At 44.3% G+C, this 27,988-nt stretch overlaps 1 long non-coding RNA gene across 1 annotated transcript in view; it reads right to left on the bottom strand.

Annotated features, from left to right (window-relative positions):
• LOC144693055 (uncharacterized) overlaps window positions 1-27,486 on the bottom strand; it is a 35,798-nt gene extending 8,312 nt beyond the window's left edge. Inside the window, exon 1 of the long non-coding RNA XR_013579456.1 lies at window positions 27,403-27,486. This is a non-coding gene — a long non-coding RNA (uncharacterized LOC144693055). The remainder of the gene's footprint in view (window positions 1-27,402) is intronic.
• Between the last annotated feature and the right edge of the window lie 502 nt (window positions 27,487-27,988).

Raw genomic sequence — 27,988 nt, 5'->3', positions numbered from 1 at the left:
CTCAGTTGTATTAAACCGCTACAAAGTCAATAACCCCCTTATTAACATCTGGAGGCTTGTGCCAAAATTGGGAGAGCTGTGTCACAGGATAGTCAAGCAACAGTCTGACATAGTCATCCTCACAGAATCATACCTCACAGCTCATGCCCCAGACACCACCATCACCATCCATGGGTATATCCTGTCCCACCGGCAGGACAGACTCAGCAGAGGTGGCAGCACAGTGGCATATAGTCAGAAGGGAGTTGTCCTGGGAAAACTTAACATCAACTCAGCATCCCATCAAGTGTCATGGCATCAGGTCAATCATGGGCAAGGAAACCTCCTGCTGATTATTATGTACTGTTCCCCACCACCCCAAACTGATGAATCAGTGCTCCTCCATGTGGAATACTACTTGGAGGAAGCACTGAGGGTAGCAAGGATGCAGAATGCACTCTGGGTGGGGGACATCAATCTCCATCACCAAGAGTGGCTCGGTAGTACCACTACTGATCGAGCAGGCCAAGTCCTAAAGGACATAACCGCTAGACTGGGTCTGTGGCAGGTGGTGAGGGAAGCAACAAGAGGGAAAAACATACTTGACCGCACCCTCATCAACCTGCCTGCCGTAGATGCATCTGTCCACTGTAGTATCAGTAGGAGTGACCACTGCACAGTCCTTGTGGAGATAAAATCCCATCTCCATATTGAGGATAACTGCCATCATCTCATGTGGGACTGCCACCATGCTAAATGGGATAGATTTCCAACAGGTGTAGCAGTTCAAGACTGGACATCTATGAGGTGCTATGGGCCATCAGCAGCAGAATTGTACACAACCACATTATGTAATCTCATGGCCCGGCATATACCCCGCTCTACCGTTACTACCAAGCCGAGGGATCAACCCTGGTTCAATGAAGAGTGCAGGAGGGCATGACAGGAGAAGCAACCGGTATACCTAAAAATGAGGTGTCAATCTGGTGAAGCTACAACACAGGACTATTTCCATGGCAAACAGCATAAGCAGCAAGTGATAGGCAGATCTAAGCGATTCCACAACCAACAGATCAGATCTAAGTTCTGCAGTCCTGCCACATTCAGTCGTGAATGGTGGCAGACAATTAAACAATTCACTGGAAGAGGAGGCTATACAAATATCCCCATCCTCAATGATGGAGGAGGCAAGCACATCAGTGCAAAAGATAAGGCTGAAGCTTTCGCAACAAGCTTCAGCAAGAAGTGCCGAGTGGATGATCCATCTTGGCATCCTCCGGAAGTACCCAGCATCTCAGATGCCAGTTTTCAGCCAATTCAATTCACTCCACGTGATAACAAGAAGCAGCTGAAGGCACAGGGTACTGAAAAGGCTATAGGCCCTGACAATATTCCAGCAACAGTACTGAAGACTTATGCTCCAGAACTTACCGTGTTCCTAGCCAAGCTGTTCCAGTAAAGTTACACCACAGGCATCTACCCGGTCATGTGGAAAATTGCCCAGGTATGTCCTGTACATAAAAAGCAGGGCAAACCCAACCCAGACAATTACCGCCCCATCAGTCTACTCTCCATCATCAACAGTGCTATAAAGCAGCACTTGACTAGCATGATCCTCCTCACTGACCCTCAGTTTGGGTTGCACCAGGGCCACTTAGCTTCTGACCTCATTACAGCCTTGGTTCAAACATGGACAAAAGAGCTGAACTCCCGAGGTGAGGTGAGAGTGACTGCCTTTGACATCAAGGCAGCATTTGACCGAGTGTGGCATCAAGGAGCCCTAACAAAACTGGAGTCAATGGGAATGTGGGGGAAAACTCTCCGCTGGTTGGAGTCGTGCCTAGCACAAAGGAAGATGGTTGAGGTTGTTGCAGGTCAGTCATCTCAGATCCAGGACAGGAGTTCCTCAGGGTAGTGTCCTAGGCACAACCATCTACAGCTGCTTCATCAATGACCTTCCTTCCATAAGGTCAGAAAAGGGGATGTTCACTGATGATTGCACAATGTTCAGTACCATTCGTGAGTCCGCGGATACTGAAGTTTAAAAAGGGTGGCAGGGATAATCCAGGAAATTACAGGCCAGTGAGCCTTACTTCAGTGGTAGGGAAATTATTGGAGAAGATTCTTCGTGACAGGATTTACTACCATTTGGAAGCAAATGGGCGTATTAGTGAGAGGCAGCATGGTTTTGTGAAGGGGAGGTCGTGTCTCACTAATTTGATCGAGTTTTTCGAGGAAGTGACAAAGATGATCGACGATGGAAGGGCAGAGGATGTTATATACATGGATTTCATTAAGGCCTTTGACATGGTCCCTCATGACAGACTGGTACAGAAGGTAAAGTCGCACGGGATCAGAGGTGAGCTGGCAAGATAGATACAGAATTAGCTTGGACATGGAAGACAGAGGGTAGCAGTGGAAGGGTGCTTTTCTGAATGGGGAGCTGTGATTAGTGGAGTTCCGCAGGGATCAGTGCTGGGACCTTTGCTGTTTGTAGTATACATAAATGATTTGGAGGAAAATGTAACTGGGCTAATTAGTAAGTTTGCAGACGACACTAAGGTTGGAGGAGTTGCAGATAGTGAAGAGGATTGTCAAAGGATACAACGGGATATAGGTCAGTTGGTGACTTGGGCGGATAAATGGCAGATGGAGTTTAATCCGGACAAATGCGAGGTAGTGCATTTTGGAAGGTTTAATACAGGCAGGAATTATACAGTAAATGGCAGAACCCTTAAGTACATTGACAGGCAGAGGGATCTGGGTGTACAGGTCCACAGGTCACTGAAAGTGGCAACGCAGGTGGATAAGGTAGTCAGGAAGACATATGGCATGCTTGCCTTCATTGGCAGGGGTACTGAGTATAAAACCTGGCAAGTCATGCTGCAGCTGTATAGAACCTTGGTTAGGCCACACTTGGAATATTGCGTGCAATTCTGGTCGCCACATTACCAGAAGGATATGGAGGCGTTGGAGAGGATGCAGAGGAGGTTTACCAGGATGCTGCCTGGTCTGGAGGTTATTAGTTATGAGGAGAGGTTGGAGAAACTCGGATTGTTCTCACTAGAGCGATGGAGATTGAGGGGCGACTTGATAGAAGTTTATGAGAAATTATGAGTGGCATGGACAGAGTAGATAGTCAGAAACTTTTTCCCAGGGTGGAAGAGTCAATTACTAGGGGACATAGATTTAAGGTGAGAGGAGAAAACTATAGAGGAGGTGTGCGGAGCAAGTTTTTTACGCAGAGGGTAGTGAGTGTCTGGAATTCGCTGCCAGAGGAGGTGGTGGAAGCAGGTACGATAGTGGTGTTTAAGAGGCAGCTTGACAAATACATGAATAGGTTGGGAATAGAGGGATTCGGACCCCGGAAGTGCAAAATGTTTTAGTTGACGGGCAATATGATTGGCGCAGGCTTGGAGGGCCGAAGGGCCTGTTCCTGTGCTGTACTTTTCTTTGTTCTTGTTCTTTGAAGCAGTCCATGTCCAAATGCAGCAAGAGCTGGACAATGTCCAGGCTTGGGCTGAGAAGTGGCAAGTAACATTCATGCCACACGAGTGCCAGGCAATAGCCATCTCCAACAAGAGAGAATCTAACCATCGTCCTTGATGTTTAATGGCATTACAATCACTGAATCCCCCACCATCAACATCCTGGGGGGTCACCATTGAAACTGAACTGGACTAGCCATATAAATACTGTGGCTACAAGAGTAGGTCAGGGGCTAGGAATCCTGTGGTGAGTGACTCAGCTCCTGACTCCACAAATCCTGTCCACTATCTACAAGGCACAAGTCAGGAATGTAATGGAATACTCTCCACTTGCCTGCCATGCAGCTCCAAACAACACTCAAGAAGCTTGACACCATCCAGGGCAATGCAACCCATTTGATTGGCATCACATCTACAAACATTCACTCCCTCCGCCACTGACGCACAGTAGCAGCAGTGTGTACCATCTGCAAGATGCACTGCAGCAACTCATCAAGGCTCCTTTGACAGCATCTTCCAAACCCATGACCACTACTATCTAGAAGGACAAGGGCAGCAGATACCTGGGAACACCACCACCTGGAAGTTCCCCTCCAAGCATCCTGACTTGCCGTTACTTCACTGTTGCTAGGTCAAAATCCTGGAACTCCCCGCCTAACAGTACTGTGGATGTACCTACACCACATGGATTGCAGTGGTTCAAGAAGGCCAGCAACTTCTCAAGGGGAATTAGGGATTGGCAACTAATGCTGGCCTAGCCAGTGACACCCACAAGCTATGAATGAATTTTAGAAAAGTATCGAGTCAGACACATCAGGAAGATTACTGCTTTAGCCGCTAGACTATATTCACATGGGCAATTTCAGTAGTAATTGGGTTTTCAGAACTGGCTTCAACAATACCAAGCTAAAGGAGGTAAACCTGGCTAAAGTTGAATCATTATTTACTGACCCTGATGGGCAGTACATGAGTAGGAGCACAGGGTGAGGATAGGATTAGGCCTATAAGGAAACATTCAATGTTCAGGTTCATTTATGTAGAATGTTCACTTGGAATTTGTTCCATAAATTACAATGAAAGAATGAAAATGACACAGCACAAGCTGGAGGCCAGCTAGCCAATTAATCCCACTTCCCTTCAAAGTTTTGCCTTCAAATATTTATCCAATTTTCTTTCAAATGTTGTTATTGAATCTCCATTAGTCATCCTTTTTGATCAGAAAACACTGTGCAAAAAAAAGTATCCTCATGTCACCTCTGGCTTTTTCGCCAATCAGTTTAAACTATGTTCTCTTGTTACTGACCCTTCTGCCACTAGAAAGATGTACTCTATTCTTTTATTAATAAAGCCAATGATCCCATATGCTTAACAGTTTTCTCAATTGTCTTGTCACCATTAAACATTTCTACCAATATTCCTCTCTATTTCTGCAACTCCTTTAAAATACCATATTCCTTCTCCACACTTTTCTTATCGAAATGTATCCTTTCATACTTCTCTGCATTAAACTTCAATGGCCATTATAGCAGTCTTCTTCTGTCTTCCTGAAATTTAGTGTTATACTCCTCACAAACATTTGTGAGTTTTGTATCATCTGCAAACTTTGAAATTCTATCCCATATACCCAAGACCGGGTGGCATTTTCCATTCCCGCCAGCAGCGGGTTTCACGGGGGCAGGTGCGGAAAATTTGGAGACAGGCCAAAAGTCAGAATCCTTCCAGCGGGAAAACAAGTCAGAATTTTCCCCTCATCACTTTCATGGCGGGTTGAGTGCAGGTTGGATTTCCTGCTGGCCCATGATGGGAACTCATTTGCATGCATTAGCACGTCATGAATACTCATTAAAAACACAACTCACCAGCAGCACATCACCCTCCTAATTACATGCCATGCCAGCAGGAAACTAGACCGGTCTGATTCAAGACTGAATATAAATGTCGAGCAGCAGTCCACCCTCGCGTCGCTTGTGACTTCGAGGTAAGTGCAATATTCAGAGCCTACCTGCAACAGCACTGCTCCGGGTCCTCAGTGATGCCAGTGTCAGCACACACTCGTGGAGGTTTATGCTTAGGCTACTCATAGTGGGTGCTGGGCTACTCCAAGACAATGGCATTGTGCACTGCGGGCTTCAGGCAGAGCACCATTCTGAAAAAGAGACCAGCATGGTGACTGCATGGGATGGGTGAATAGATGATTGAGACATGAGGGTGAAGGAGTTATGGTGGGGTCGGTGGGGGTTGGGGAAACAGAGAAGACAGCTAAGACATGACAGTGAAGGTGGCATGGTGGTGTTTGGGCAAGGTGTGGGGACACAAAGGCAGGTCGAGGGAAGATTGGGGGTGGGAAGCTGGAGCCCGACATGGAACACTGGAACGCAGACACAGAAAGGGGGGATTCAGATTGCATGATGTGAGGGGATGCATGCATACTCTGGAGTAGGAAGGTGGTAGGAGGGGGGTCTAGTGTGGCACTGAATGGTGTTGATGGGGGGTGGGGGGGGCGGGGGGGGAAGGCTTGCATAAGAGGCATGGCTTGCACAGAGACTCATGGAGGGGAAATGGTCTTGTGGCCACGGAGAACTAAGTAAAAGACAGTTGTAGTCCCCGGACTAAGGCAAAGAGGTCTGATTGAGAGATTAAAGGCAATCTCTAGGCTCTGTGGATCACTTAGTCAAGGTGAGAGATAAAGGAAGTCTTGGGGCTTCGCAGGCGTGCTATAAGGCTATGTATGACATGGACATCGTCTTCCTGCTCCAGGGAGGAGCAAGGTCTGTCTGCTCAATGGGAATCAGGCATAGCTTGGTGTGCAGGGCATGGTCATTGTCTCACACTTGGGGGTGATGAGGGTGTTTGGCTTGGTACTGATCTGCACATGCAATGGTCATGGTCAAGGGAGGCAGCTGCACCCTTTAAATGGGGAAAACAGGGCTACTTGAAGCTCTCGTGTGGACGGGGTGTCACCTCTGTATGTCACTGTGTGCACAGCCTCAAGAGGGGCGGGGCGAGGCGAAGTCCACATCAGGCATGGGGACATCAACAGTGATGGGTTCAGAGGAGAGGGCAAGAATATCCACCACAATGACAATGGGATCCAAGGTTACTGGGAGGCTGGAGAATCACTGGAGGGCACTCTTCCTGCACATCGTGAGGTCTAAGGAAGATCAAGGGGACCTGGACACTGACGTGGGAGGGTCGAAGCTGGCATCGAAGCAGAAATGCAGCACCACAATTTTAAGACCTAAGTTATGACGCAGTTTAAAATTTGAAACTGGAAAAGGATCTGCACGGGAGGGGTCTGAGGCAGTATGAGAGGAGCCCACAGCTTGACTCAAGCCCTCTCAGGAGGCACCCTCAAACTTGCAGTAACAACAGTGAAATGAACTCTGAGCTGACTGGAGTCTGGATGAGTGCTTTGAGAAGGTGCAATTGGAACCACTGATGTTTGGAGTGCTTTATTTTGACAGTGCTGGACAATAAAGTAGATCAACTTGAGCATTAATAGAGAAAGGAAGATGCAACCAGCCATTAAGGCAGGCAGCACAACTGCTGGATATCTGCAAGATGGTCAATGAAACCCAGTGAAGTGCTTTCTCCAAGTGGCATGGCTAACGGGCCAAATAGCATACAAATACAGTAAAGTCCAGACATTTGTGACTTCTTTGTTTGTGAATTCACTTACCCAGGCTTTTTACTTTGTAGACAACATCGCCCATCGCATGAGCAATGCTCGCTTATCCACAATTTATTCTCTCTCTCTTTTCTTTTCCCGGGGAGATGGCACCCATGATGGAGCGTCCAGAGCTATAATAACGGCTCTATTCAATTTTAAATCTTCACTAGCATCTAACCTAACTCTATGCCGATGTGTTTTATAAGCCTGTGCCCTAGTTATCCCATCCCTATAATTCTTAGCTAATCCTTTGGAAAGAATTCTGTGCAAGTTGGACGGGTTACACCTGAACAGGAACGGGACCAACATCCTTGCGGGGAGGTTTGCTAATGCTGTTGGGAGGATTCAAACTAAATTGGCAGGGGGATGGGATCCTGGAAAGAGAAGCTGAGGTGGCATTAGAAGTTAAAATGCTAGTAAGTGAGTTTGGAAGGCAGAGGAAACATAGGCTAGATAAGAAAGAAGAGAGTTTAGCAAGGCTAAATGAAATATATTTTAATGCAAGGAGCCTGAGGAATAAGACAGGTGAGCTGAGGGCACAGGTAGGCACGTGGGAGTATGATATCATAGCTATGACCGAGACTTGGCTAAAAGGGCAGGATTGGCAGCTCAACATTCCTGGTTATAGGGTATTCAGACAAGATAGAGAGGGAGGTAGAAGAGGAGGGGGGGTTGCAATATTGATCAAAGAGTCAATTATATCAGTGAGGAGGGATGATATCTTGGAAGGATCATCAAATGAGGCCATATGGGTAGATGTAAAGAACACAAAGGGGGCAGACACGCTGTTGGGTGTGTACTGTAGGCCCTAAAAGAATCAGGGAGAGAGACGATCAAATATGTAATAAAATTTCAGAGAAGTATAAGAATATTAAGGCAGAATTAGTAGGGGAATTTAACTACACAAATATTAACTAGGATAATTTTAGTGTGCAAGGTAGGGAGGGATCAAAATTATTAAGTTGCATCCAGGAGAACTTTTTTAGTCAGTACTTAGAAAGCCAACTTAAACTGCTTTGTATAATCAGGTGCTGATAGAAAAGGTGTAGTTGTTAGTACAGCTTTCAAACTGTCAAATGCATTTTGACCCTCCTGTGTGCAGTGGAACTTTATATTCTTTTTTAATAATCCAGTCAGCGGAGCAACTATGCTGCTGAATTTTGGCATGAATTTCCGATAAAATCCACTCTTGCCTAGAAATCTCAGAACTTCCCATTTCACTGTAGGTGCTGGGAATACCACAATAGCTTTCAATTTTGGATCTCTCGGGGCCACTTGACCATGTCCAACAGTGTGGCCCAAATATGTAACTTGTGCTTTCACAAATCCCCTTTTAGCCTAATTCACAACCAAATTGGCCTCCTGCAGTCGATCAAATAGTTCCTTTAAGTGTGGTAAATGCTTCTCCTACGTTTGACTGAATACTATTAAGTCATCAATATAAACAGCACAATTGTTCGGTTCCTCAGTCACTTTGTTTGTTCATCTCCGAAATGTTGTTGGTGCATTTTTTCATACCAAAATCCTTTACTTTGCACTGAGAAAGATCATCCAGTGTCACAAAAGCTGATATCTCTTTTTCCCTTTCCGATAAGGGTACATGCCAATATCCTCACAGCAAGTCAGTGTTTGTGATAAATATTAACTGTCCCACTTTCTCGATACAATCCTCCAATCGTGGATATGAATCTACTTTTGTTACTACCTTCACTTTTCAGTAATCAATACACAGTATTTGTGATTTATCCAGTTTTGGCACCATTCACAGAATCACACAATGCAGAAGAGGCCCTTCGGCCCATTGAGTCTGCACCGACACGTGAGAAACACCTGACCTACCTACTTAATCCCATTTACCAGCACTTGGCCCACAGCCTTGAATGTTATGACATGCCAAGTGCTCATCATTACAATGAGTGAACTTCAATTACTGTGACAGGGTTCTATGATGACATTCTGAAGCATAAATTCAATTGCATTCCGCACTTGAGCTAATTTTACTGGATTTAATCTATATGAGTGTTGCCTTATTAACTCCAATTTCCCCACATCAACATCATGTACAGCTAAATCTGTTTTCCCCATTTATTTCCACAAACTGCTTTGTGTGACTGCAATAGCTCTTTTAAATTACTCTTGACAACTTTCTAGAAAGTAATTCAATATTACATCTAGATTCTTAAGCACTTCCTCATTGTCCAATTTAATCAGAGGAAGATCTATTTCAGAATCCTTAATTCTACTTCCCCTTCCTTACTTACAACTAGCAGTACCTTTTCCTGTTTATTCTCTTTGTCAAAGTATTTTTTGAGCATAATTACATAGCACACTCATGGACTCTTCCTTCTATCTGGGGTATAGGGGGAAATGGTGGCATTGTGGTATTGTCACTGGACTAGTATTTCAGAGACCCAGGATATTGCTCTAGGGCCCTGGTTTCGAATCTCACCATGGCAGATGGTGACATTTGAATTCAATAAATATCTGGAATTAAAAGTCTGATGATGACCACGAAACCATCACTGATTTGTTCACTAATGTCCTTTAGGGAAGGAAATCTGCCATCCAAAACCTGGTCTGGCCTACATGTGACTCCAGGCCCACAGCAATGTGGTTGACTCTTAACTGTCCTCTGAACAAGGGCAATTAGGGATGGGCAATAAATGCTGGCCTAGCCAGCAATGCCCACATCCCATGAATGAATAGAAACTTACTACATTACTTCACTCAGTCAGTTCTCAATCTGGTAAGGTCCACTAAAGCTTGCCTTCATCACCTGACATTGGCAACAATACTAATGCTTTCACCCCACCCACAAAACTACTGAGTTCCTCTCTGCAGATGCTGCCAGACCTGCTGAGTTTTTCCAGGTATTTTTGTTTTTGTCTTGGATTTCCAGCATCCGCAGTTTTTTGCTTTTATTTTTGCTCACATCTTTATGTAGCCCAGTCCGACTAAAATGTTTTTATATCTTAGCTTGAGTTTTCCTTATTCCCAAATGTCCAGCCATTGGAATTTCATGAGCCATTAAAAATTTAATTCCGGTACCCAGATGGTATCACTACTTGGTGCACTACCATCCACTTTTTACCTTGTTGCGGTCTCCATTTCCTCATTAACACATTGCTCTTAATGTAATAACACTCTGGGATGCATTCTGCTTGTTTCAGAATAAGCTGTCTGATATAATTTCTTCAAATTCCTTCTGCTATAAGTCCACTAACTACACTCAGCTGAACACTCAACCTCACCCTCTTTACTCTTCTGCTCCTGAGTAATCTTTTCAAAGATTGATGCAGCCGACTGAATTTCAGCATTCTCCCCATCTTATAGATTTTTCCTCTTCCTGTTTAAACTTATGTTTGCGATCTTGTCACCACACAATCTAGGAACAATCCAGGATGCTTTTTCTGTAAAACCTCTGTTCCTTGTGTCTCAACAAGCTGCTCTACTACAACAGGCATAGTCAATATCTGTGATCCAGCTATATCATTCCCTAGAATAAATTGAACCCCTGCAATGGGCAATTTCTCCACTACCCTGACAATCACCTCTCCTGTTTTCAAATTACTTATTAAAATTTACATTAGGGAATGAAATAGGTTTGACTTTGCCATGAATTTCATTAATTAATATTTTGTCCAGTAATAACCTTTCCGGGCAACAAAAACCATTTTCCATAACATTAAGAACTGGCTAGCCCCAGTATCCCTTAAAATTTTGACATCTTTTCCTGATCTCCCCTGAACACATGGATATATTTTCTCTTTACATATAAAATCTTTAAACACCTCTGCAACCTGTGCTTCAGAACTCCATTGGGAAGTTGTGAACACATTTCCACTTTCCTAGCTACCAATAATTCTTCCTGCTCCACCTGTACACAAACCACTGGTTTTCCTTGCCTCTCGATCTCAGTGCCCACAGTACTCTTATTTCCCAAACTTTTCTGAGTTCAAATGGCCACAATTGGTTTCCTGTTTAATCTCTAACAACTTGATCTTGTGTGTCCAGCCTTATTACAAGGCAACATATCAGTTTCCTTCCTTCAACTGTACTTTCCACCTTTCCGTCTTTAATACACTGACGCCCTTCAGTTTGATCCCTATTACCAACATTTTTACCATCAGTAGGTTTTCTAAATCTCCAACTTCCCTGCGGATTTCCATATGACCCTTTTCCTACATTTAACTGTTTGTGTGAAATAACATACGTAACGGCTAAAACAGCAGCTTCCCTGATCTTTTTGTTTTGTCTTTCATCGAAATATTTCTTAATGTTTACTGGATTGCTATTTCTAAGTTCATCCATAACCATAACGTTTCAACATGAGTCAGATTAAGTCTCTTCCTTAAAGTTCTAAACTTCAACTGATAGGGTTCAGGGACAAACTCATAAGCATTTAATATTGCCTTCTTTACTATCTCATGATCTGCAGACTGCTCCTCGGAAAAGCTTGCATACACATTTATTGCTGTACCTGCTATAACATGATAATCCAAGCATGTTTTGGCCAATTCAATTTCATAGCTATCTTTTCAAATGAGGTAAAATCTCTATATCCCCTGTAAATTTATGCACTAACCAAAGATTTTTAGTTAAATCAAATTCCTCAAAGCAATCAACATCACTATCTGAATCACTATCTCTCCTTTCTTCCTTCATTCTAAGTTTCACGTTAGACAATCCAAAGAGGAGATATATAACATTGCCAGAAAAAAGCAGCAAGCCTGAGGTTTTGGAGCAGTTTAGAATTCAGCAAAAGTGGACAAAAAGATTGATCAAGAAGGGGAAAATGGGAGTATGAGAGTAAACTTGCAGGGAACATAAAAACTGACTGTAAAAGCTTGTACAAATATGTGAAGAGAAAAAGATTAGCAAAGACAAATGTAGGTCCCTTAAAGTCAGAAACTAGAGAAATTATAATGGGGAACAAAGAAATGGCAGAATTGAACGCATATTTTGGTTCTGTCTTCACAAAAGAGGACACAAATAATTTCCCAGAAATGTTAGGGAACCAAGGGTCTAGTGAGAGGGAGGAATTGAAGAAAATCAGTATTAGTGAAAATAAATGGTGCTAGAGAAATTAATGGGGTTAAAGACTGAAAAATCCCCAGTGCCTGATAATCTACATTCCAGGCTACTGAAGGAAGTGGTCCTGGAAATATTGGATGCATTTGTGGTCATCTTACAAAATTCTACAGGTTCTGGAGCAGCTCCTACAGATTGGAGGGTGGCAAACATAACCCCACTATTTAAAAAAGGAGGGAGAGAAAAACAGAGAATTACAGACCAGTTAGCCTTACATCAGTAGTTGAGGAAAATGCTAGAGTCTATTATAAAAGACGTGGTAACAGTACACTTGGAAAGCATTAATGGGATTAGACAAAGTAGCATGGGTTTATGAAAGGGATATCATGCTTGACTAATCTACTGGAGTTTTTTGAGGATGTAACTAGTAGAATAGATAAGGGAGAACCAGTGGATGTGGTGAATTTGGATTTCAAGAAGGCTTTTGATAAGGTCCCACATAAGAGGCTAGTGAGCAAAATTAATGCACATGGGATTGGGGGTAATATACTGGCATGGATTGAGAATTGGTTGACAGGCCGGAAACAGAGAGTGGGAATAAATGGGGCTTTTTCCAGGTGGCAGGCGGTGGCTAGTGGTGTACTGCAGGGATCTGTGCTTGGGCCCCAGCTAGTCACGATATATATAAATAACTTGGATGAGGAAACCAAATGCAGTGTTTCCAAGTTTTCTGATGACACAAAACTGGGTGGGGTTGTGAGTTGTGAGGAGGATGCGAGGAGGCTTCAGGGCGATTTAGACAAGTTGTGTATGTGGGCAAACACATGGTAGATGCAGTATAACGTGGATAAATGTGAAGTTAACGCTTCGGTGTGAAAAAGAAAGTCAGAGCATTATTTAAATGGTGATGTATTGGGAAATGTGAGTATACAAAGGAATCTGGGTGTCCTTGTACACCAGTCAATGAAAGTAAACAGGCAGGTGCAACAAGCAATTGGGAGAGTAAATGGTATGTTGGCCTTCATTGTAAGAGGATTTGAGTTCAGAAGTAGGGATGTCTTACTGCAGTTATACAGGGCCTTGGTGAGACCACATCTGGAGTATTGCATGCAGTTTAGGTCTCCCTACCTAAGAAAGGATATACTTGCCATAGAGGGAGTGCAGTGAAGGTTCACTAGGCTGATACTGGGGATGGCAGGACAGTCGTATGAGGGGAGATTGGTTTGACTTGGCCTGTATTCTCTAGAGTTTAGAAGAATGAGAGGGGATCTGATTGAAACATATAAAATTCTAACAGGGCTAGACAGACTGGGTGCAGGGAGGATGTTTCCCTTGGTTGGGGAGTCTAGAACCAAGGAACACAGTCTCAGGATATGGGGCAGGCCATTCAGGACTGAGATGAGGAAAGATTTCTCCACTCAGAGGGTGTTCAACCTGTGGAATTCTCTACCACAGAAGGCTGTGGAGGCCGGGTCACTGAGTATATTCAAGAAAGAAATTGATAATTTTTTGGATGTTAGGGGCATGAAGAGAAAGCGGGAATATGCCGTTGAGATAGAACATCAGCCATGATCATATTGAATGGCGGAGCAGGCTTGAAGGGCTGTATGGCCTAGCCTGTTCCTATAAGGAGGAAGTGTTGAATAGATTGTCGGTACTTAAAGTTGACAAGACACCAGGACCGGATGAGGTACATCCTAGGATATTGAAGGAAGTGAGAGTAGAAATTGCAGGGGCACTGGCCATAATCTTTCAGTCTTCCCTAGACTCAGGAGTGGTGCCAGAGGACTGGAGAAATGCAAACATTATGTCCTTGTTCAAAAAAGGTTGTAAGGATAAGCCCAGCAATTACAGACCAGTCAGTCTAACTTCATGGTGGGCAAGATTCTGGAAACAATTATTCGGATAGAATTAGTAGTCACATGGAAAAATATGGGTTGATAAGGAAGAGCCAGCATGGATTTCTGAATGGGAAATCATGTTTAACTAACTTGCTGGCATGTTTTCAAGAGATAACAGAAAAGGTCGATGAGGGTAATACTGTTGGATGTGGTGCACATGGACTTTGAAAAGGCATTTGACACAGTATCACACAACCGACTTGAGAGAAAAGTTATTGCTCATGGAAGAAAAGGGACAGTAGCAACGTGGATACAAAATTGGCTGAAAAATAGGAAGCAGAGAGTAATGGTCAATGGATGTTTTTTGGGCTGAAGGAAGGTTTGTAGTGGAGTCCCCCAGAGGTCGGTATTGGGGCCCTTGCTTTTCCTGATATGTATTAATTAACTATTAATACACCTGGTGTGCAGGTGACAACATCAAAGTTTGCAGATGATACGGAGCTTGGGAGTGTAGTGAACGGTGAGAGGACGGTGTGGAACTTCAAAAGGATATGGACAAGTTGGTGGAGTGGGCAGATAGGTGGTAGATGAAGTTCAATGTGGAGAAGTGTGAGGTGATGCATTTTGGTAAAAAACATGGGCTTTTTCCCATTGAAGCTTTTTTTTATTTCTATTTCTTTTCTTTTTCCTTCTCTTTTCTTTCTAATTTTTTAAAAATTTCCCTTTCTTTTCCTCTTTCTTACAAGTCAATTCCATTTGGTTCCATTTCTTGTTCAAGTTCAAGCTTCTTCATGAGGTGTCAGCTGTGGCTCAGTTCATAGCACCCTCGCCTTTGAATCAGAGGGTTGTGGGTTCATGTCCCACTCCCGGAAACCAAGAACTGTGATTGTACTGGAAAGAGTTGCAATCTGTGACTGTTGATAACTCGAAAGAGTTTCAAGCTTCTTCATTTGCAAATTAAGCCTTATGACTTCCAGCTGTCACATACTAGTTTCAGGTATCCGTTCCACCAACTTTAGATGCTGGGTAAGTACTTTAACAATCTTAGCCATACGAAATTCTGCTTCTTCTCTACCTGCACTTCATCTGCTAAATCTTCCAATTGAGTTTTAGTCAGAGATTTCAAACACTCCACAGTTACATTTTTCACTCCCAGAAAAGCCATAGCAATTATCAAAACTATGGTACAGTCTAAACACTTTAAAAGCCCTCAACACAAACCTCCTGAAGTCAGCGTTCTTCTTGTACTCGTATCCCTTGGATTCACAAATTCTAACCCAATCAAGAAATTTTAATAATCTCACAAAGAGCTCCCAAATTTGTTACGACCATAGCCGGTGTTAATTGCTACGCAAACCAAATCCCAGAGGGAAACATGACCAACGGGCCATAACCTTTTTTTTGTATTCTGAAATCAAGAAAGCAACATACCGATCTTAGCAGTAAGAGGTCCAGTAACACTTTTGGGATCTTAAAAATAGAGGTTTGGATCACAAAACTAAAAGAAAACTTAAGCGCACAAGATTATAGTTACGCAGTTAAGGTTAATCTTTCAAAACGTTGCCCTAAAACTCTCTACTTGGTTAAACCCACAAGTAAACACCTTCCAGGCAACACTCCCTTTTCGATGTCTACTATGAAGTCCAGTAATATTACACAAGGTAAACTGCTGTACCCTCTCCCACTCTGCAGTGGAATCCACTTCAGAATAAATCTACTTGCTGCAGCCCAAGGCTTTTCTAGCTTGCTTGACTGGATGGGTAATTCAAACAGCATCTTCTCCCAGCCCGGAGCTCCAGCTATCTCAACAGTTTAAACAGCTCCAGCCATCTCTATCTCAACAGCTATACACAGTAATTCTAATATACATTTTTTCCTTTAATCTCTGTCCCATAGTTCTCACGCCTCTTTGAAACTCAAACCCTTCCAAATATAAGATATTTTGTGTTTCCATCTTGTCAATGATTTTGGGTCATTAAAATACAATATCCCCAGTACTATTTACCAATGGAACTCCTGCAAGATGCAAACATGTTTCTGACTCCACTTTGCTTTCAAGCAAACTCTCAACTTATCTAAAAATGCAAATGTTAGATCTAACCAATTTGCTTGTACCTCAAACGTTACAGCTCTATCCCTTTCATGTTTCCAAATCCCCCAGACAACCTATCAAACTCTGCCCAGCTTAATTAAATCTCTCTCTCACACACACACAGCCTTTTTTTACAGAATAACACAATATTCCCCACAATATATTAAAAAAATAACATCCATCCTCACAATTAAGATGAAAAATGAAGTAGTCCAATCCAAAACTAGGGTCCTAAATCTAAACAAAGGAAACTACAAAGGTATGAGGTGTTAGTTAGCCAAGATAGGCTGGGGAATTTCATTAAAAGGTATGACGGTAGATAGGCTACGGCTAGTATTTAAGGGATGAATGTTTGCAATGCAACTGTTATATATTCCTTTCTTCACAAAAACACAACAGGAATAGTGGCCTAACGGTGGCTAACAATTAAATTAAACATAGTAATCGATCCAAGGAGGGACCATATGAAGTTGCTAGAAAAAGTGGCAAGCCTGAGGATTGGGAGCAGTTCAGAATTCAACAAAGGACGACCAAGAGATTAAGGGGTGAAAATAAAATATGAGAGTAAACTTGCAAGGAACATAAAAGCAGACTGTAAAAGCTTCTTTTAAGTATGTCATAAGAAAAAGATTAGTGAAGACAAACGTAGGTCCCTCACAGTCTCAAACAGAAGAATTTATAATAAACAAGGAAATGGCAGAGCAATCAAACAGCTACTTTAGTTCTGTCTTTACAGAGGAAGACACAAATAACTTCCCACAAAGGCTTTAGGGAGAAGGAGGAATTGAAGGGAATTAGTATTACAAAAATAAGTGCTGGAGAAATTAATGGGGCTGAAAGGCGATAAATCCGCAAGGCCTGATGATCTACATCCCAGAGTACTAATGGAGATGGCCATGGAATTAGTGGATGTGTTGGTTATCATCTTCCAAAATTCTATAGATTCTGGAACAGTCCCAACAGACTGGAGGATGGCAAATGTAACCCTACTGTTTAAAAAAGGAGGGAGAAAACAGGGAATTACAGGCTGGCTAGCCAAACATCAGTAGAAAAGAAAATGCCAGAGTCTATTATAAAGGATGTGATAACAAGGCACTTAGGAAATATCAACGGGGTTAGACAAAGTCAGCAATGGATTTATGAAAGGGAAGTCATTTCTGACAAACCGACTGGAGTTTTTTGCGGATGTAATTAGCAGAATAGAAAAGGGAGAGCCAGTGGATGTGGATTTGGATTTTCAGAAAGCTTTTGATAAAGTCCCACATAAGAAGTTAGTGTGTAAAATTAAAACATATGGGATTGGGGGTAATACATTGGCATGCATTGTTTCCTGTCTGCCAACCAATTCTCAGAATAGGAATAAATGGGTCCTTTTTGGAGTGCCAGGCAGTGACTAGTGGGGCACCGCAGGGATCATTGCTTGGGCTCCAGCAATTCACAATATATATCAATGATTTGGATGAGGGAACCAAATGTAATTTTTCCAAGTTTGCTGAAATACAAAACTTGGTGGGAATATGAGCAGTGGAGGAGGATATGAAGTGCCTTTAAGGCAAATTACACAAGTTGAGTAAGTGGGCAAATACATGGCAGGTGCAATAGAACATGGATAAGTGTGAAGTTATCCAATTTGGTAGGAAAAACAGACTGGCAGAGTATTATGGTGATAGATTGGGAAATGTTGATGTACAAAGGGATCTGGGGACACCAATCATTGAAAGCAAGCATGCAGGTGCAGCAAGCAGTTAAGGCAAATGGTATATTGGCCTTCATTGTGAGAGGATTTGAGTACGGGAGCAAGGATGTTTTCCTGCAGTTGGACATGGCCTTGGTGAGTCCACACCTGGAGTATTGAGTTCAGTTTTAGTCTCCTTACCGAAGAAAGGATATACTTACCATAGGGGGAGTGCAGCGAAGGTTCACCAGACTGATTCCTGGGATGGCAGGTTTGTCGTATGAGGAGAAATTGGGTTGACTAGGCCTGTATTCACTGGAGTTTAGCAGAACGAGAGCGGGTCTCATTGAATTGTATAAAATTCTGACAGGGATTGACAGACTAGATGCAGGGATGATGTTTCCTCTAACTCGGTGGGGGGAGGTATCTAGAACAAGGGGTCAGAGTCTCAGGATACAGGGCAAGCCATTTACAGAATCACAGTGCAGAAGAGGTCCTTTGGCCCATCTAGTCTGCACCGACACATGAGAAACACCTGATCTACCTACCTAATCCCATTTACCAGCACTTGGCCCATAGCCTTGAATGTTATGACGTGCCAACTGCTCATGCAAGTACTTTTTAAAGGATGTGAGACAACCCGCCTCCACCAGCTTCCCAGGCAGTGCATTCCAATCCATCACCACCCTCTGGGTAAAAATGTTTTTCCTCACATCCCCCCTAAACCTCCTGCCCCTCACCTTGAACTTCTGTCCCCTTGTGTCTGACCCTTCAACTAAGGGGAACAGCTGCTCCCTATCCACTCTGTCCATGCCCCTCATAATCTTGTACACCTCGATCAGATCGCCCCTCAGTCTTCTCTGCTCCAACAAAACAACCCAAGTCTAGCCAACCTCTCTTCATAACTTAAATGTTTTATCCCAGGCAACATCCTGGTGAATCTCCTCTGCACTCCCTCCAGTGCAATCACATCCTTCCTATAATGTGGTGACCAGAACAGCACACAGTACTCCAGCTGTGGCCTCACCAAGGTTCGATACACTCCAACATGACCTCCCTACTTTTGTAATCTATGCCTCGATTGATAAAGGCAAGTGTCCCATATGCCTTTTTCACCATCCCACTAACATGCCCCTCCACCTTCAGAGATCTATGGACACACACGCCAAGGTCCCTTTGTTCCTCAGAACTTCCTAGTGTCATGCCGTTCATTGAATACTTCCTTGTCAAATTACTCCTTCCAAAGTGTAACACCTCACACTTTTCAGGATTAAATTCCATCTGCCACTTATCTGCCCATTTGACCATCCCATCTATATTGTCTTGTAGCCCATGATACTCAACCTCACTGTTAACCACCCAGCCAATCTTTGTGTCATCGCAAACTTACTAATCCTACACACCACATAGTCATCTATGTCGTTTATATAAATGACAAATAATAGGGGACCCAGTGCAGATCTCTGTGGTACGCTACTGGACACTGGCTTTAAGACACTAAAGCATCCTTCTGTCATCACCCTCTGTCTCCTAAAACTAAGCCAATTTTGAATCCATCTTGTCAAATTACCCTGTATCCCACGTGCATTTGCCATCTTTATAAGTCTCCCATGTGGGACCTTGTCAAAGGCTTTACTGAAATCCATATAAACTATATCAACTGCACTACCCTCATCTACACACCTGGTCACCTCCTCAAAAAATTCAATCAAATTTGTTAGGCATGACCTCCCTCTGATAAAGCCATGCTGACTATCCCTGATCAAACCTTGCCTCTCCAAGTAGAGATAGATTCTCTCCTTCAGAATTTTCTCCAATAGTTTCCCTGCCACTGACGTGAGACTCACTGGCCTGTAGTTCCCTGGCTTATCTCTACAACCCTTCTTAAATTTCAGAACCACATTAGCTGTTCTCCAGTCCTCTGGCACCTCCCCCGTGGACAGAGAGGAATTTGGTCAGAGACCCTGCGATCTCCGCCCTTAGCAGTCTGGGACACAAATCATCTGGACCTGGAGATTTGCCCACTTTTAAGCCTGCCAACACCACCTTGTCACTCCCTATATCAATTTGCATAAGAGCCTCACAGTCTCCCTCCCCGAGTTCCATACCTTCATCCTCATTCTCTTGGGTGAGGACGGATGTGAAGTATTCGTTCAACACTCTAGCGATGTCCTCTGGCTCCACCCATAGATTGCCCTCTTGGTCCCTTATGGGCCCTACTCATTCCCTGGTTATCCTCTTCCCATTATAGAATATCTTGGGATTTTGCCTACTTTTACCAGCCAGAGCTTTCTCATATCCCCTCTTTGCTCTCCTAATTGCTTTCTTAAGCCCCACCCTGCACTTTCTGTACTCCACTAATGCCTCTGCTGATTTGCTTCCCTTGTACCTGCTAAAAGCCTCTCTTTTCCTTCTCATCGTAACCTGAACATCTCTGATCATTCATGGTTCTCTGGACTTGTTACTCCTTCCTATCACCCTAGAGGGAACATGTTGAGCCTGTACCCTCCCCATTTCCTTTCTGAACGCCCCCCACTGCTCCTCTGTAGATTTCCCCACAAGTAGCTGTTCCCAGTCCACCTTGGCTAGATTCTGCCTTATTTTACTAAATTCCACTCTCCCCCAGTCCAGAACATTAGGACTGAGATGAGAAGAAACTTCTTCACTCAGAGGGTGGTGAACCTGTGGAATTCTCTACAACAGAAGGCTGTGGTGGCAAAGTGACTTAATATATTTAAGAAGGAAATAGGTAATATTTCTGGACTCTAAAGCCATCAAGGGGTATGGGGAGAGCACAGGAGTATGGAGCTGAGATAGAGGATCAGCCTCATACTGAATGGCCAAGCAGGCTCGAAGGGCCAAAAGACCTCCCCCTGGTCCTATTTTCTATGTTTATATAAATCACCTGCCATTAGAATCTCATGGGCAATTCTTAAAATTTGATGGACTGCTGTCTACTTCTTATCTGCTGGTCTCTGAGGCCGTCTCCACTTCCTCATCAATTTCTCATTTTTTAGGTAATAACTTTCAGGGTCCATTTCAGATTCTTCCTCAGAACACTGGTGTCTAGATATGCACCTCAAATGCCATAACCTGCAGGGCTACGGACCATGCGCTGGGTTGGTCGAAATGGCTCCTTTTCTATCCGGAACAAATACGATGGGCCAAGTGGCCCCTTCCTGTGCCATAAACTTTCTATAATTTTTTGATTCGCAACAGCTGAAACTGCAAACCGGGATCTGCCTACTGGGCTTCATCCAAGGGAGCTCAGCTAAATAAGTCAGCCTCGTTACTTTCAGGGTCTCTAACCTCATTCAAATTCCCTAAAAAAAAATTTCTATCCAAATGAACACCGGAAATACGCTCCCTCTCAATCGACTCCGCTTCATACTGTCTAGCCCTACAAGCCTGAGCCCTAACTCCGCAATTCCTCTGATGCCCTACATCATATCAACCACTTCCAGCTCCCTGGCCCCAACCACCGCCTCTTCGCCATGGACGTCCAATCCCGTTACACCTCCATCTCCCACCAGGATGATCTGAGAGCTCTCCGCTTCTTCCTTGAACAGAGGTCCGAACAATCCCCATCCACCACTACTCTCCTCCAACTGGCTGAACTCGTTCTCTTTCAATTTCTCCTTAAACTCGTCTTGCTTCCTCCAAATGAAAGGTGTGGCTATGGGTACCCGCATGGGCCCCAGTTATGCCTGTCTCTTTATGGGGTATGTGGAACATTCCTTGTTCCAGTCCTACTCAGGCCCCCTCCCACAACTCTTTCTCCGGTACATCGATGGCTGTTTTGGTGCCACTTCATGCTCTCGTCTGGACCTGGAAAAATTTATTAATTTTGCTTCCAATTTCCACCCCTCCGTCATTTTCACATGGTCCATCACTGACACTTCCCTCCTCTTCCTTGACCTCTCAGTCTCAATTTCTAGTGATACTGTCCACCAATATTCATTACAAGCCTACCGACTCCCACAGCTAACTCAACTATAACTCCTCACACCCCACATCCTTTAAAGACTCCATCCCATTCTCTCAGTTCCTTCGCCTCCGTCGCATCTGTTCCGATGATGCCACTTTCCATAACAGTGCTTCTGGAATGTCTTCCTTCTTCCTGAACTGAGGTTTCCCACCCACGATGGTTGACAGGGCCCTCAACCGTGTCCTACCCATTTCCCGTGCCTCTGCCCTCACACCTTCCTCTCCCTCCCAGGACCATGATAGGGACCCCCTTGTCCTCACTTTTCGCCCCACCAGCCTCCGCATTGAAAGGATCATCCTCCGCCATTCCCGCCAACTCGAGCATGATGCCACCATATCTTCCCTTCACCTCCCCCCTGTCGGCATTCAGTAGGGACCATTCCCTCCGGGGCACCCTGGTCCACTACTCCATCACCCCCTACATCTCAACCCCCTCCCACAGCACCTTCCCATGCGATCGCAGAAGGTGCAACACCTGCCCCTTTACTTCGCCCCTCCTCACTGTCCAAGGGCCCAAACACTCCTTTCAAGTGAAGCAGCATTTCACTTGCACTTCCCTCAATTTGGTCTACTGCATTCGCTGCTCCCAATGCGGTCTCCTCTACATTGGAGAGACCAAACGCAGATTGGGTGACCAATTTGCAGAACACCTTCGGTCTGTCCGCAAGCATGATCCAGACCTCCCTGTCACTTGCCATTTCAACACACCACCCTGCTCTCATCCCCACATGTCTGTCCTTGGCCTTCTGCAATGTTCCAGTGAAGCTCAACTCAAACTGGAGGAACAGCACCTCATCTTCCGATTAGGCACTTTACTGCCTTCTGGACTGAATATTGAGTTCAACAACTTTAGATCATGAACTCTCTCCCCCATCCTCACACCTTTTTGATCCCCTTTTTTCAAATATTTATTTTTAAAATTTTTATATATATATTTTTTCCCACCTATTTCTATTATTATTATTTTTTAAATGTATTTCCATTCATTGTTTTATCCCTACCTTTTAGCCTATTTCGATCTTTTCTCCCACATTGTCCCCTCCCCCCACCCCATCCCCACACCCACTCGGGCCATCTGTCACTTGCTCATCCTGCTTTCTACTCTTAATGTCACCATTAGCACCTCCTTTAGCCAGTATCACCACCACCAACACCGTTTTGACCTTTTGTTTATGGCATCTTTCGCAATCTCTCCTTTGCCTCCACCTATCACTGGCCTTCTATTCAGCTTCACCTGTCCCATCCCCCTTAAACAGTATATATTTCACCACATTTTTACTTCTCTTTAGTTCTGAAGAAGAGTCATACAGACTCGAAATGTTAACTGTCTTTCTCTCCACAGATGCTGTCAGGCCTGCTGAGTTTTTCCAGCAATTTTTGTTTTGGTTTCAGTTTTCCAGAATCCACAGTATTTTGCTTTTATCTTAAGTCTGAGCCCTTGTTACCATGCAATCTGGGAACAATTCAGCATGTTCCTCCTGAAAAATCTCAATTTCTCTCACATCAACTGGCTATCACAAAACTCTTAGCGGTACGTTAATACTCTCAAACTCGACTCCAGACCCCATGACGTCTCAGGCATCAGGTCAAACATGGGCAAGGAAACCTCCTGCTGATTACCACATACCGCCCTCCCTCAGCTGATGAATCAGTGCTCCTTCATGTTGGACATCACTTTGAGGAAGCACTGAGGGTGGCAAGGGTACAGAATGTAGTCTTGGTGCAGGACTTCAATGTCCATCACCAAGGGTGGCTCGGTGGCACCACCACAGGCTGAGCTGGCTGAATCCTAAATGACATAGCCGCTAGACTCGGTCTGCGACAGGTGGTAAGGGAACCAACAAGAGGGAAAAACATACTTGACCTCATCCGCACCAACCTGCCTGCCGCAGGTGGATCTGTCCATGACAGTATGGGTAGGGGTGGCCATCCATATGGGGACCCTCCATCGTGTTGTGTGGCACTACCACCATGCTAAATGAGATAGATTTTGAACAGATCTAGCAACTCAAGACTGGGCATCCATGAGGTGCTGTGGGCCATCATCAGCAGCAGAATAGTACTCAACCACAATCTCAAACCTCATGGCCCAGCATATCCCCCGCTCTATCATTACCATCAAGCCAGGGGATCAACCTGGTTCAATGAAAAGTGCAGGAGGGCATGCCAGGAACAGCACTAGGCATACCTAAAAATAAGGTGTCAACTTGGTGAAGCTCTAACAGAGGACTACTCACGTGCCAAACAGCATAAGCAGCAAGTGATAGAGCTAAGCAATCCCACAACCAACAGATCAGATCTAAAACAAAACAAAAACAGAATTACCTGGAAAAACTCAGCAAGTCTGGCGGCATCGGCGGAGAAGAAATCAGTTAACGTTTCGAGCCTTCATGGCCCTTCGGCAGAACTGCCAAGCTAAGCTCTGCAATCCTGCCACATCCAGTCACGAATCCTGGTGGACAATTAAGCAACTCACTGGAGGAGGAGGCTCCACAAATATCCCCATCCTCAATGATGGGGGAGCCCAAAACATCAGTGAAAAGAGAAGGCTGAAGCATTTGCTACAATGTTCTGCCTGAAGTGCCGAGTGGATGATCCGTCCCAACCTCCTCCAGAGTCCCCAGCATCACAGGTGCCAGTCTTCAGCTAATTCGATTCACTCCATGTGATATCAAGAAATGGCTGAAGGCACTGGAGAATACAAAGGCTATGGGCCCTGATAATATTCCAGCTATTTTACTGAAGTCTTGTGCTCCAGGAGCCTTCTGAGCCCCTAGCCAAGCTGCTCCAGTACAGCTACAACACTGGCATCTACCCGGTAACGTGGAAAGTTGCTCAGGTATGTCCTGTAAACAAAAAAACAGGACATGGCTAAGCTAGAATTTATTTCCCATCCCCAATTTCTGTTGAGAAGGTGGTGGTGAGCTGCCTTCTTTAACTGCTGTAGTCCCCATGGTGTAGGTACACCCACAATGCTGTTAGGGGGTTCCATGATTTGGACACATCAACTGTGAAGGTATGGGAATATATTTCCAAGTCAGGGTGGTGTGTGGCTTGGATCGGAACTTCCAGGTGGTGTTCCCATGTGTCTGCCGCTCTTGTCCTTCTAGATGGCATCGGTCATGTGTTTGGAAGGGGCTGCCTAAGGAACCTTGGTGAGTTCCTACAGTGCATCTTGTAGATGGTACACACTGCTGCGACTGTGTGTCAGTGGTGGAGGGAGTGAATGTTTGTGGATGAGGTGCCAATCAAGCAGGCTGCTTTGTCCTGGATGGTGTCAAACTTCTTGAGTGTTGTTGGAGCTGCACTCATCCAGGCAAGTGGAGAGTATTCCATCACACTCCTGACTTGTGCCTTGCATTTAGTGGACAGGCTCTGGGGAGTCAGGAGGTGAGTTAATGGCCAAAGGATTCCTAGCATCTGACCTGCTCTTATAGCCATAGTTTTTATAAAGCTAGTCCAGTTCAGCTCCTGGTCAATGGTAACCCCCAAGATGTTGATAGTGGGGTGATGGCTAGATTCTTTTTTGCTGGAGATGATCATTGTCTGGCACTTGTGCAGCACGAATGTTGCTTGCCACTTGTCAGCCCAAGCCTGGATATTGTCCAGGTCTTTCTGCATTTGAACCTGGACATTGAATGAATGGTTCCAGGATGAGACACTTCTGTTACACGGATAAGTTTGCATAAATGGGACTGTTCTCCTTGGAGAAGGACGAGAGGAGATATCATGAGGGGTCTGGATAAAAAAGATAGGGAGAAACTGTTCCCATTGCAGAAGTCAAGAGCCAGAGGACAATGTTTTCGAGTGATATATAAAGAGCCAGAGGAAGTATGTGATGAATGGATTGGATCTGGAACACACTGCCCAAGAGCGTGGTGGGGGCAGATTCAATCCTGACTTTCAAAAGGAAATGGGTAATTATCTCAAAGGATTTGCAGGGCTCCAGGGAAACCATGGCAGAATGGGACTAGCTTACTTGCTCTCACAGAGAGCTGGCATGAACATCATGGGGCAAATGGCCTCTTTTGTCATATCCATTTTACGATTCTACGCTGTTTGTTCTTTGAGGTGAAGATGATCATATCCATCATCTGGGATGTTTTGTAGGGTTCCAATGGTTATGTCGGTGACCACTAAGGCTGGGAAGGTTATGTTTGCAAATAGGATAAGATGTTGCAGATGATTGAGTTTTGGATGAATTGCCTCTGCTTGTGTTTTCTCTCTGCCTCTGATATGCGTTTTCTTTCAAAGGAGATTGCTGCTTTTTTTATTTTGTTGCAAAAGGTGCAGCAATTCTGGGCAAGCTTTTCAAGGATTCGGTGTCAATATCAATACTCATAAGTGAAGCCTTTAGTGTCACTGTAGTGCTTTATTTGACTGCCATGAGAGTGCATCCAGACTCAAGCTCTCCATAGAAGAATCAGCTTGGTAAGCGAGTGTCAGGCATTCTGGTTACACACCAGTCCAACTCAGTTGTGACCGTCTCAATATGGTGAGGGTGTTTGGCATGCCAGCTACAAAGCATCTTAGTGTCCAGTATTTTGGCCTACAATCTGATCTTCTATGATTCTATAAAGAGAAACTGTTTCTCGTAGCAGAACAGTTGGTGACCAGAGAGCACAGATATAAGGTGATTGGCAAAAGAACCAGAGGTGACATGAGGAAACATTTTATGAAAACACATCAAGCTGTTGCATCTGGAATGCACTTCCTGAAAGGGTAGTTATATTCAACATAATATTCAAAAGAGAATTCGAAAAAGACCCGATGGAAAAAAAAATTACTGGGATATGCAGAAAGAGCAGAGGGTGGGATTCATCGAATGGCTCTTCCAAAGAGTCAATACAAACACAATGGGCTGAATGACGACCTTCTGTGCTGCATCATTCTATGATTTGATGGTCCTTTCCAACTTTCCAGTCACATCTACAATAGTTACTCTGACACCAAGCTTTGCATCATCAGCAAACAGCTCTTTATTCCTTCAGAATCACAGTGCAGAAGAGGCCCTTCGGCCCATCGGGTCTGCACCGACACGTGAGAAACACCTGACCTACCTACCTAATCCCATTTACCAACTCTTGGCCCATAGCCTTGAATGTTATGACGTGCCAAGTACTCATCCAGGTACTTTTTAAAGGATGTGAGGCAACCCGCCTCCACCACCCTCCCAGGCAGTGCATTCCAGACCCTCGCCACCCTCTGGGTAAAAAAGTTTTTCCTCACATCCCGCCTAAACTTCCTGCCCCTCACCTTGAACTTATGTCCCCTTGTGACTGACCCTTCATCTAAGGGGACAGCTGCTCCCTATCCACCCTGTCGATGTCCCTCATAATCTTGTACACCTCGATCAGGTCGCCCCTCAGTCTTCTCTGCTCCAACGAAAACAACCCAAGTCTATGCAACCTCGTTTCATCCCAGGAAACAACAGGTGATAAGCCGCATGGCCTCCTTCTGTGCTGCAAGGTTCTATAGGCAATGGATTGACCTTGGCATTCCCAATCCAAAGGAACAAGTCCTGATTAGAACTAAATGTCAGCCAAATTAGAACAGACCAGCAGAACACTGTCATATTAAGTAGATCTGTAAATAGATTTGTAACAACATTGACATGTACTCCTCCACTGTTTCCTTACCTGCTGTAAAAGGTCCATATTCCACATCTGTCCTCCTGACACAATAAATGGAGAGATGATTCTGTACTGGTTAAGTTCTTGAAGAAGCTTTTCCTGATGCTTCAGGAAACCATCTCCGGTTTCAATGTCAGGAAACCATGACACTATTACATAAGTATACATTTGAGTGTTAATTTGAACTGTGATTCTTTGACAATTTAAGACTATAAGCATCACACTTCTATTCCTACTAAAATGGTGCTAAAGGATGATCGAATGATGTTACAACAATATAGCTCCTGAAGAATTGGTGATGTGCAACATTAAGTGGGGAACGTTTTTTGTCACTCTCTTCAAACTGAATTTTCAATCTCAGGTTATGTGTTGCTGCAAAAGGCCAAGTGGGGCAAAAGGGGAAAGTCATAGCAGTAATCACCGATACAAAGGCAAAGGGATTTTAGGAAGAAACAGATATGGGCAGAAGGAAGAAATAAGGGAGGAGAGAGCTAGTCTGCCTACAAGACATGTCAGAGTAGATTGGGGTATGGAAAGGAGGCAGTGTGAGGATTGGAGAGATTTGGTAATAAGGGAGAATTGAGAAGGGAAG

Source organism: Cetorhinus maximus, chromosome 1 (assembly GCF_964194155.1).
Source record: "Cetorhinus maximus chromosome 1, sCetMax3.hap1.1, whole genome shotgun sequence".
Classification (NCBI taxonomy): Eukaryota; Metazoa; Chordata; class Chondrichthyes; order Lamniformes; family Cetorhinidae; genus Cetorhinus; species Cetorhinus maximus.
This window is presented reverse-complemented; position numbering and strand designations above follow the sequence as displayed.